The sequence below is a fragment of the Psammomys obesus genome, unplaced genomic scaffold, assembly GCF_907164565.1.
Source record: "Psammomys obesus unplaced genomic scaffold, mPsaObe1.curated_primary_1811, whole genome shotgun sequence".
NCBI lineage: Eukaryota > Metazoa > Chordata > Mammalia > Rodentia > Muridae > Psammomys > Psammomys obesus.
Genome location: NW_026596166.1, coordinates 12,615,264 through 12,626,816, shown reverse-complemented (window position 1 = coordinate 12,626,816; position 11,553 = coordinate 12,615,264). Strand labels below are relative to the sequence as shown.

At 39.9% G+C, this 11,553-nt stretch overlaps 1 pseudogene; it reads right to left on the bottom strand.

Moving 5' to 3' along the window:
- Positions 1 to 2,761: 2,761 nt before the first annotated feature.
- Positions 2,762 to 2,886, bottom strand: LOC129667846 (small nucleolar RNA SNORA17; annotated as a pseudogene).
- Between the last annotated feature and the right edge of the window lie 8,667 nt (positions 2,887 to 11,553).

Below are 11,553 nucleotides of genomic sequence, written 5' to 3'. Positions count from 1 at the left end.
AAGAAAAGACCCATGGGCCCAGATTTTTTGGTTCTATTGCTTTCCTTGTGGAACTCCTGTCTTCTCCAGGTCTTTCTATCTCCCCCTTCTTCATAAGATTCCCTGCACTCTGCCCAAAATTTGGTTATGAGCCACAGCATCTGTTTGGATTTGCTTCTGGTTAGAGTCTTTCAGAGGTCTTCTGTGGTAGGTTCCTGTTCTGTTTCCTGTTTTCCCCTTCTTCCAATATCTGTCTCATTTGCCTTTCTGAGTGAGGATTGCTCATCTTACCCAGGGACCTCCTTCATGATTATCTTCTTTAGGTGTACATTTTTAGTATGTTTATCCTATATTTTATGTCTAATATCCACTTTTAAGTGAGTATACACTGTGGCTGTCTTCTTTATGCTTCTGGATTGCCTCACTCAGGATGATCTTTCCTAGTGCCTACCATTTGCCTGCAAATTTCATGATTTCCTTGTTTTTAATTGCTGAGTTGTGTTCCATTGTGTAAATGTACCACAATTTCTGTATCCATTCCTTAGTTGAGGTACCTCTGGGTTGTTTCCAGGTTCTGGCTATTAGAAATAAAGCTTCTGCAAACATGGTTGAGCAAATGTCCTTGTTGTAAACTTGAGCATATTTTGGATATATGCCTAGGAGGGGTATAGCTAGATACTGAGAAAGTTCTATTTCTAATTATCTGAAAAAGCACCTGATTGATTTCTAAAGTAGTTGTACAAGTTTAAATTCCCACCAGCAATGGAGGAGGGTTCCCCTTTCTCCACATCCTCTCCAGCATGTATTGTCACTTGAGTTTTTGATCTTAGTAATTCTGATGGGTGTAAGGTGAAATTTCAGGGTCGTTTTGCTTTGCATTTCCTTGATGACTAAGTAGCATTTCTTGAAGTGTTTCTCTGCCATTCAATATTCCTCTACAGAGAATTCTCTGTATAATTCTGTACCCCATTTTTTAATTGGATTACTTGATTTGTTGCTTTTTACCTTCTTGAGTTCTTTATATATTCTGGATATTTTCTGTCTTTCAAATTGCTATTAGCCATTTAAAAAAATTATTCTTTTGAGAACTCTGTTCAGAACACAAACACATTTTAGAAGGGCTGTTCGTTACTTGAATCTTTATTGTCTGAGTTCTTTATTTATTCTGGGTATTAATCTTCTATAAAGTGTAGCTGGCAAAGATTCCCCCTTGGTGGGCTTCTTCCTCACCTAGTGACAGTTTTTCTTAAGCTGTTACGAAGTTGTTGTTGTTTTGTTTTGTTTTTGTTTTTGTTTACTTTTATGAGTTGCTACTTTTTGTTGCCTCAATTCCTGGACAAATGGAGCCTTTCCTTCACTTACATCTTACATAGCAGTGATTGTTATTATTTTTTTGGCAGAGTCAGGCTTCATGTTTAGGTCTTCATTCCGTTTTGAGTTGTGTTTTGACAAGGCAGTGGAGACAAGTCTAATTTCACATTTCTACATGTGGCTATCTTGTTTCACAGTCACACTGGATGAAGAGTCTGTCTTTTCTCCAATGTAAAATGTTGGACTCGTTTCTGAGTATGAGTATGTAGTTACATGAACTTATGTTTGAGTCATGGATTTGTTCCATTTGTCTACATGTCAGATTTTGTAACAATAGATTAATTTTATGATTAATACAACTCTTTTATATATATTTGAGGTTAGAGAATGTAATCCTTCCAGCATTTTTCTTCTTCCACAGACTTTTTTGGCTATGTGGGGATTTATATGTTCTGTATGGACTTTGGGATATATATTTTTTTTCCTGTTTATGTGAAGAATGACATGGGAATTTTCATTGGGATTGTATTGAATTTGTAAATACTTTTGGTAAAATGGTCCTTATCATATTATTAATTTTACCAATCAATGAGCATAGAACATCTCTCCATTCTCTAGTTCTTTTATCTTTTTTTTTTTCACCCAGTTGTTTAAGTTTATAGCAAACATCTTTAATTTCGTTGGTCAGATTTATTCCAAATGTATTTTATTTTCTTTGAGGCTACTATAAATGAGAATGTGTCCAAGACCATTTTCTCTGTGCTTTTCTTATTAGTGTATTATAGAAAAGCTAATAATTTTATAAGTTGGTTCTTTTTCCTGCCACCATGCTGAAATTATTGATGTTTCCAGTAGCTTCCTTGTATAACATTTTGGATTCCTCATATTTATTATGGCACCTATGAATAGGGAGATTTTGACTTCTTTTCCTATTTGCATCTTCTTTATTACTCCCCTTGGCTTATTGCTTCACGTTGTGTTGAGCACAACATTGAAAAGGAGTAGGGATAGTGGACAGCAGTGTCTCATTGCTGATTTCAGCGGTTTATTTTAAGGTTTTCTCTGTTTAGAATAATGTTGCTGTGGTTTAAGAGTTTGCATACATTATGGCACTGGGCAGGTAATATCTCCGCCATGCTCTGCACTCCCCAGGCCTGTGAAGCACTGGACTCTTGTTCATCCCAGCTCTGTCTGAGCCCATAGAGACACTCTGGTAGTTAATTCAGGCACAGTCATTGCCTGGCCTGCTCAAATGGCTCCTGCAAAGGTCAACTGACTCAGGCCTGCTACCTCCCATGGCCTGCAGTTCTAGGAAGGCTTCTTCTGGTCTCTGGCTTGCTCCCTATTCTGGGAGCCTGTCAGGGCCTGCCAGGCACCATACTGATGATTGTCTCAGGCTAGATCCTTGTCTAGGACCCCTGGCACCGGACTGGTTGTCATATTAGGCTCAGTTATTTTTTTTTTTTCAAGAACTGTTAGGACACGAAATCATTCAAATGTATACATAGGTCAGAAAACTGAGAGTAGACATAATCTCACTCATCTCTGCCACCTTCTGAATATATGTGATACAGCAGCCACACCAATTAGGGCATAGCACTCCTAAGACCACTCCTGAGACGACCACAGACACTCGGAGACCTCTGACAGCACTCACAGGGACAAGCAAGTGGTGGAGAAATGGAAAAGAAAGAGAAACAGAAGGAAGTTGGCACAATGAAGAGAGGCAGAATTGGAGACTTGAGGGTGGTGTGAAACAGCCTGATGTGGGTAGTAGGTGATGCCACCTGGGACCATGGTAGCGCCCTGGCCTATGCTGTCACCAAGGGCCACATCTGGATCCATGGCCCTGCATCAACTGGAGGTCAGGCAGATGTCTCTGATCTGGGCTGCTGCCTGGGGAAATGCTGATGGCTCCACAGAACTGGCCCCACCCTTTACCCCTCATCTGGGCATCCCCGGAGGCCTGGCCCTGGGAACATGAGAGCAAGAGAGTTGACATCACGCCTAGCCAGCTGCATCACTTGGGAGAACAGCCTGCACATTGCAGGAGTTGTGGATGAGCAGGCCCTGATTATAGGAGTATGTGAGAGTTGACTCTATCGCTTGTCTCCCTGGAGGTGGCAGCATGGAAGAGGAAGGAATACCCTCTTCCCCCCTCTCCCAACACGAGCTATGGCAGGCAGGAGACTTGGCTTTGGGGTCATGAGAGCAGGAGAGCTGTTCCTGTCCCTCTCCAGCTGCAGCACAGTAGAGCTGGTCTGGAATATGAAGCTTTTGAGTGAGATGACCCCAAGGTGTGCAAAAGAAACTGCCCTGCCTCTAGTCTGCAGTGCAGTGGATACAGCAAGGGAGAGATTCTCCACTGCTCTCTTTTTGCTCTTGCCATTGCCATCTAGTTGGCCTAGATGGAGTCATGAGAAAGTGTAAGCATGGAAGAGCTGGCCCTGCCTCTTGTCTTCTGGTCAGTGGCTTGTGCAAAAGAAACATGCCCTCCTCCTTTCCCTCATGCGATCTATGGCAGGTGGGAGTACTGGACATGTCCTTCACAGGCTTCAACACTCTGGAAAGCAGGCCCTGTACCTCACCTGGACAGCAGCGGGGAGCTGGCTCTGGTTTCCTGGGTTATTAGTGAGCTTGCTCTGAGGGTGTGAGAGCTGGAGACTGAGCAGGCTGGCCAGCTCATGCTGGGGACCAGCCCAGGTGAGGTAAGGGCTTGAAGGAGGGTGGATGCTATAGTGAAGAGGGATGAGGAAAAAGGGACAGAGGATCAAACTCAGGTCACCATTTTCCTTTCATGACAGACTGGACAGAGGGAAGCACATTTCAGTGTGGGTGACCTGCTCTGACAACTTGAGTCTCTTGAAAGCTATATTTAAACATAAAATCGTTTCCTCAGAAACTTTCATTATTGATTACATAACTTTAAGTCTTCCTTGAATGCATAAATATATAAGAACAAAAGAAACAATGCAAGCAAATAGCAAATTTTATAAGGACTAAAACTTAACATTAAGATAAAATTAGTTTTCTTTTAACTCAAAAGTTTTCTTTCTCATGATTAGTATCTTAAGCCCTTGCACTTACCAAAATGCTAGATAGGATTAATCTATTTAAGTCTGATTCTGTTTCATGTTGGCATAGAATTAATAGATTAAAAATTATTTCCTTCCATCTGTTACATCAAACTTATCTTCCTTTAAAAGTTCAATCTTTCTGACCTTTAGTTGATCCTACCTTTTCTTCCTCTATTTTTCTTTCACATTTAAAATAAAACCATCTTTATATATACTGGATATTAGCCCTCTGTCAGATAAACAGTTGGTGAAGATTCTTTCCCAGTCTGTAGGCAGTCGTTTTGTTTTGATGACAGTGTCCTTTGCTTTACAGAAGCTTTTCAGTTTCATGAGGTCCCATTTATTGATTGATGCTCTTAGAGCCTGTGCTGTTGGTGTTCTGTTCAGGAAGTTGTCTCCTGTGACTACCAGTTCAAGGGTATTCCTCACTTTTTCTTCTAACCGATTTAGTGTGTCTGGTTTTTTGTTGAGGTCTTTGATCCACTTAGACTTCAGTTTTGTGCAGGGTGATAAGTATGGATCTATTTTCATTATTCTACATGTAGACATCCAGTTAGACCAGCACCATTTGTTGAAGATGCTATCATTTTTTTCCATTGTATGGTTTTGGCATCTTTGTCAAAGATCAGGTGTCCATAGATGTGTGGGTTTATTTCTGGGTCCTCTGTTTGGTTCCATTGATCCACCATTTTGTTTCTATGCCAGTACCATGCAGTTTTTATAGCTGTTGCTATGTAGTACAGCTTAAGATCAGGGATGGAGATACCTCCAGAAGATCTATTATTGTAGAGAATTGTTTTAGCAATTCTGGGTGAAAAACAGCAAACCAAGTAATCCACATAAAAAAATGGGGAACAGAGCTAAACAGAGAACTCCCTGTAGAGGAATATCAAATGGCAGAGAAACACTTAAAGAAATGTTCAAGGTCATTAGCCATTTGGGAAATGCAAATCAAAACATCCCTGAGATTTCACCTTACACCCATCAGAATGGCCAAGATCAAAAACTCAAGTGACAACACATGCTGGAGAAAGGGAACCCTCCTCCACTGCTGGGGCGAATGGAAACTCATACAAACCACTCTGGAAATCAATCTGGCACTTTCTCAGACAACTAGGAATAGCACTTCCTCAAGACCCGGCCATACCACTCCTAGGCATATATTCAAAAGGGGCTCAAGTACACAATAAAGACATTCGTTCAACTATGTTTGTAGCAGCTTTATTTGTAATAGCCAGAAGTTGGAAACAGCCCAGATGCCCCACAATTGATGAATGGATACAGAAATTGTGGTACATCTACACAATGGAGTATTACTTTGCAATGAAAAATGAGGAAATCATGAAATTTGCAGGTAAATGGTGGGACTTGGAAAGGATCATCCTGAGTGAGCTGTCCCAGAAGCAGAAAGACACACACGGTATATACTCACTCATATAGACATATAACATAGGATAAACCTACTAAAACCCTGAACATTTAAAGAAACTAATGAAGAGAGAGGACCCTGACTAAAATGCTCAATCCCCATCCCAAAAGGCAGAGGATAGACATCAGAAGAAGAAGAAAACAGGAAACAACCTAGGAACCTGCCACAGAGGGCCTCTGAAAGGCTCTGCCCTACAGACTATCAAAGCAGACACTGAGACTTAAGGCCAACTGATGGGCAAAGTTCATGGAATCTTAAGTAGGAAGTGGGAAATAGTAAGATCTGGAGAGGACAGGAACCCCAGAAGGAGAGCAACAGAACCAGAAAATTTGAACACAGGGGTCTCCCCAGGGATTCATATTCCAACCAAGGAACATGCATGAAGATAACCTAGAACCCCTGCATTGATGTAGTCCATGACAGCTTAGTATTCAAGTGGGTTCCATAGTAATGGGAAGAGGGACTGCCTCTGACATAATCTGATAGGCCTGTTCTTTCATCACCTCCCCCTGAGGGGAGAGCAGCCTTACCAGGCCACAGAAGATGTCAATGTAGTCATTCTTGATGGGATCTGATAGACTAAGATCAGAAGGAAGGAGAGGGGGACCTCCCCTATCAGTGGACTTGGGGAGGGACATATGTGAAGAAGAGGGAGTGAGGGTGGAGCTGAGAGGGGAGGAGGGAGGGGCTCATTGGGGGATACAAAGTGAATACATTGTAATAATAAAAAATAAAAATAAAAATAATATATTTATTATATATATAAATATATATAATAAATATTATATTATATTATTATTTATTACAGTTCATTCACTTTGTATCGCAGCTGTAGCCCCTCCCCTCATCTCCTCTCAGTCCCATCCACCAGCCCTATTCTTCCCCTATGCCCCTCCCCTAGTCTGATAAGGGAGGGCCTCCTCCCCTACTATCTGAGCCTATCAGGTCTCATCAGGGCTGGCTTCATCATCTTCCCCTGGCAAGGCTGTACTTTGCCTCCAGGGAGAGGTGATCAATGAGCCAGCCACTGAGTTCATGCCAGAGACAGCCCCTGATTCCCTTACTAGGGAATCCACTTGGAAACTAGGCAGCCTATGGGCTTCATCTGAGCAGGAGGTCTAGGTCCTCTTCATGCATGTTCCTTGATTGGATTAACAGTCTCTGAAGCCAGCATTGGGTCCACCCGTTTCTTTTTTTTTTTTTGGAGGGGGGTGCTCTGGTGGTCTCCTTGTGGAGCACCTGTCCCCTTCAGGTCTTTCTATCTCCCCCTTCTTCCATAGGGTTCCCTGCACTCTGCCCAAAGTTTGGCTATGAGTCTCCGCATCTTCTTTGCTACCCTGATGGTTAAAGTCTTCCTATGCTACCCCCATAGGAAGGCTTCTGTCCTCTTATCTGCTCTTATTCACTTTTTATTCTGGATGTAGCCCCTAGCTCATCTCCTCATGGTCCCACCCTCCCTCCCTCTTCCTTCCTTATGCCCCTCCCTTGTTTTTCTATAATATCAGAAAAGTTTGTTCAAAAAGGCAGGCGATTCACTGAGCCATAATTTTGGTCGCTGTGACTTTGCTGTGAACCTTTGTTTCAATACAATTTCCATCTTTATTACCATCCTGTAAAGGATAGAACATCAGGGTTTCTAAACTTGCTTATTTTGTCCTCAGGAAGGTACCAGTGTCTGTCAGTAATAGCATCATCAAAATCTCTTCTTGTCCATAGTAGTTCCTTGTTTGTGAAGTTGAACATGAAAGCCTAGTGATTCAGTTACAGCTTGTCAGCTTCCAAAATTTTCCTAGATTTTTCTTCTTTAGCAATATTTCTCAGATCCTCTACATCATGCTTACTAATATCATTTATTAGTAATCTAAGAGTAAATCTAAATAGATTCTATAGAGGACTCAATTTCTGTATATTTGTTTTTCCCAGTTAGCCACCATTAGTTTTATTATTTTGTATTAACACCAGCTTTTGTTACATTATTCCAACTCTATCCTTTGGAGAGATGCATTTAAAAGTAAGAAATATCTACCAAGGGCAGTGAAGAGTCAATCCAAGAGATCCAGGCACTGGAACTTTTGTCAAACAGTGCCCCCAGGATGCATGTCAAAGATGCTTGGTCATCTGGGCACTAGAACTTTGCTAAGTAGTGCCCCCAGAATGCTTTGTCTCGCTACTTTCAGATACCTCTCAGGACCAGATCCATAGCTTTGATTTGGGCCACCCCAACATCTCCTTAATCAGTGAACTGGAAGAGTATATGAAGCAGCAGGTCCTACAAATCCAAAGCTACAGGATCTCCACGACACAGGGCAACAACAGGATATTCAAAAGGAGTCCCAATGAGGTCCCAGTATTGATAGAATAGTAGAAGCCAGAGGCCTCATACTAGATCAATGAGTCATTGCAATAAATACTTGTAAGAAAGAAGAGTGGACAAAAGGGGACACACTATGACACACTACAGCTTCCACAGTGATTTTTTTCTGTTGTTGGGGGAGTGTACAAGGGTGGAAGGTAGATATGAAGGGATAGAAGGATGAAAGAGATTGGGGTGCGTGATGCGAAATTCACAAGGAACCAATAAAAAGTTTCTTTCTTTCTTTCTTTCTTTCTTTCTTTCTTTCTTTCTTTCTTTCTTTCTTTCTTTCTTTCTCTCTCTCTCTCTCTCTCTCTCTCTCTCTCTCTTTCTTTCTTTCTTTCTTTCTTTCTTTCTTTCTTTCTTTCTTTCTTTTTTAAAGAGCTCACATACAGCTCTTAATTATGTTGCGATTTGTTCCCTAAAGTCCTACACATGCAAGTCCTTTAATCATGCAGGTGTGTTGGATTTTGTAAAAAAAAAAAAAAGTTTCTTTCTGCATCTACTGAAATGATCATGTGATTTCTGAGATAAAATACTTTTATGTGCCTTACTGAGTTTTTGTTTTCTGTTCGTTTGATAGAGACCAAATATCATTTACTGAATGAGCTCAGTAGTTAAGTTGTTCTAGGTTGCATTTTTATGCTACTCTATCCGTATGGCTGTACTTCAAAACTCACTTTAAATGGTCTTTCCCTTTTTCTTCTATAGATCCTGACTACGCAGTTTTTTTCTACTATATATAAGCCTCCTTATATAATATCATTAATATCCCATTAATGAATCGGACCTTTGTTTTTGCCCGTGAGCCTAAAAAGCTCATGGCTCTAAGGTTTGAGCCTCTTTTTAATATAATTTTTAGACCCTATGTCACTGCTTTTATTTAATGACAGGAGTACAGTTTACACCAAAAACTGACTGTTGATACTTCTGCCCAGAATTCTGGAGTGGTAACTTGACAACCCTCATTAGAGGATAGACTCAATTCATACCCTTACTCACACTCTACTGCTCTGCCTATCCAGTCCAGTTGGGCTCGGAGGCCTGCCAGGGAGGGATATGCTAAAAGTGAACACTTTCCTCTCAATGCTTTGGCCTTTTCTTGGAATTTAACATAATTTTACAGTTGGGATCTCGCAGGCTTTACTTAGAATGCTAGCCAGCTGTGAATGTGTCTTGCAGAATAAAATGTCACCTTCTACTACTGATTGGACCTGTTAAGGAGATCTAAGTTCACTTGAGATCTACTCAAAATTCTTATACATCTAAATTACTTGACCTACTGATGGTCATTAAGTATGGTACTTACTCTTTAAAATCTGTAGAAACTCATCAGCTTCTATTCCTATGAGTGATGAATTGTCCAAGATACCTTACATTAGAGGGAGAGTGACTTTGTGACATCTTTCTGTAGCTTAATTAAGATTTCACTGTAAAAGGACTAACCAGAAACATGAGAAATGTTTTTGTTACTGTTTTTTGAGCCCCAAACCCAAGGTACTAAATAATTATTTATTATTTATAATTTGTTATTGTCGGGCTGGAGAGATGACTCAGCCATTAAAGGCTAGGCTCACAACCCTAAATACATTTGGTTATTGTTAATTACTAAGTAAGTATTATCTTTCAAATGAGCCACACTAAATCTAAATTTTAAGATCTCATTCCAGAAATATTAACTCCTTATCTTAGTCCTTCTTCACTGGAACATTTAAAAATCCTGTACTATTATGTTTTTTAGCACGTAAATGGAATCTTGGTTATACTTTATTATAAAACATGAATTGAATAACTCATTAACAAGGACACATGATAGAAGGACCATAAACATCTGTGCTGGAAATGTAGATATATTATTATATTCGTCTCAAACATTTATATAAGACAAACCTTTTCTAAGTATGGTTAAAGTTTGAAAAGTTTAAAGTTTAAAAAAATGCCTTTTTTCCCATAAAAATGCATCATGTAGAAAAATAAAACACAGATTCTTCAGCTATTTAATAGGAAATGTAGATACATCTTAAGTACAGAGTCATGTCTGAAAAGAAAAGTTCAAACTATGGAGTGAGGTTACTTTTAGGCATTCTAGATGTTGGTAGTAATATTTTTCCTTCTCTAAGATCTTTTCCTGTTAGGACTATAAAAATGAACTACTTTTCACTCTCAACTCTACTTGTTCTTTTTTTTTTTCTTTTTAATATTTTCCTCCTTATAACAACTAAGTATATTATTTCTGCCTGTATGTACAAGACTAGTAGATTATTTACTGGAACATATACAGTCTTTTAGAACCAGCATACTTTATGAAAACTGACTCTCCCCTAGCCCCCAAGCCTTTGTTTTACACCAGCTTCTCAGATAGTGAACTTACAAGTCATTCCCCATGTTGAGATAATTGCACTGGAGTCTGATTTATAGCAAATTACCACCATTTCCTCTTAGTCTTACACTAATCTATAAAACCTTTTTCTATTACTTTATGAAAAGCTTCGGCAAGCTCAGATTGCTCAGAAGGAATATAATGCTAGTAGAAGGATGTGTAGCTGTAATATGATATATAATACATACAAGTGTGTGTGTGTGTGTGTGTGTGTGTGTGTGTGTGTGTGTAAACATCTATAGTTTAACTGAAGTGATGGCACTTGTGCTCCTCACAAGAATCATAGACCATCCAACAAAAGCTCAGTATTTGACATGAGACACCCCATTTTCAGTAACTGTTCATTGGAATCTAAGAAATTCTTATAACAATATAGGCCACTACTGTTGTGTTTGGTTGCCTGCAGATATGGAAGGTAAGTCTCCATGGCACACTTCTGAAATAGGACGCAGAGCATCTGGGCTGGAACTGGGCTGAAAGTATCCTCTCTGAGCACCAGCTTTCATAGTACAAGAAGTTGCTATGCAAACTGCCAAGAAATGAAAGCAACCTATATACCTGATCACTTATTATGCCAATGATCAACAACAATGACTTGCAAGGCAAGACAGGTTTAAAGGTGTGTCAGTGACACTCATATTTTAGCAGAAGCCAAAATTTGTCTAGCCAGACTTAAGGCTTCTCGAGAGAAGTTAAGTCATGCTTGATACTAGAAAATTATCCCAGTTTCTGAGGCTGGTGAGGTCATGGATCTTAGAGAAAAACCTAATACCACCACTGGATTATACCATCATAATCCCTAAGTGCCTCTGAAACTTATCATTGTATCCAAAGATAAGTGGAGCACTTGGCCTTCATCAAAAACTTCTCTGTATAGGAAATAATGAACATTACAGAAAAATATAACTTGTTCAAAATATCAAGAACAACTAATTATGGGATACCTAGCTCTGTAGATACATTTACATCAGAAACCCCACACCTAGGGCTCTGGTTACATCACAGAAAAGTAGATGGAAAGAGC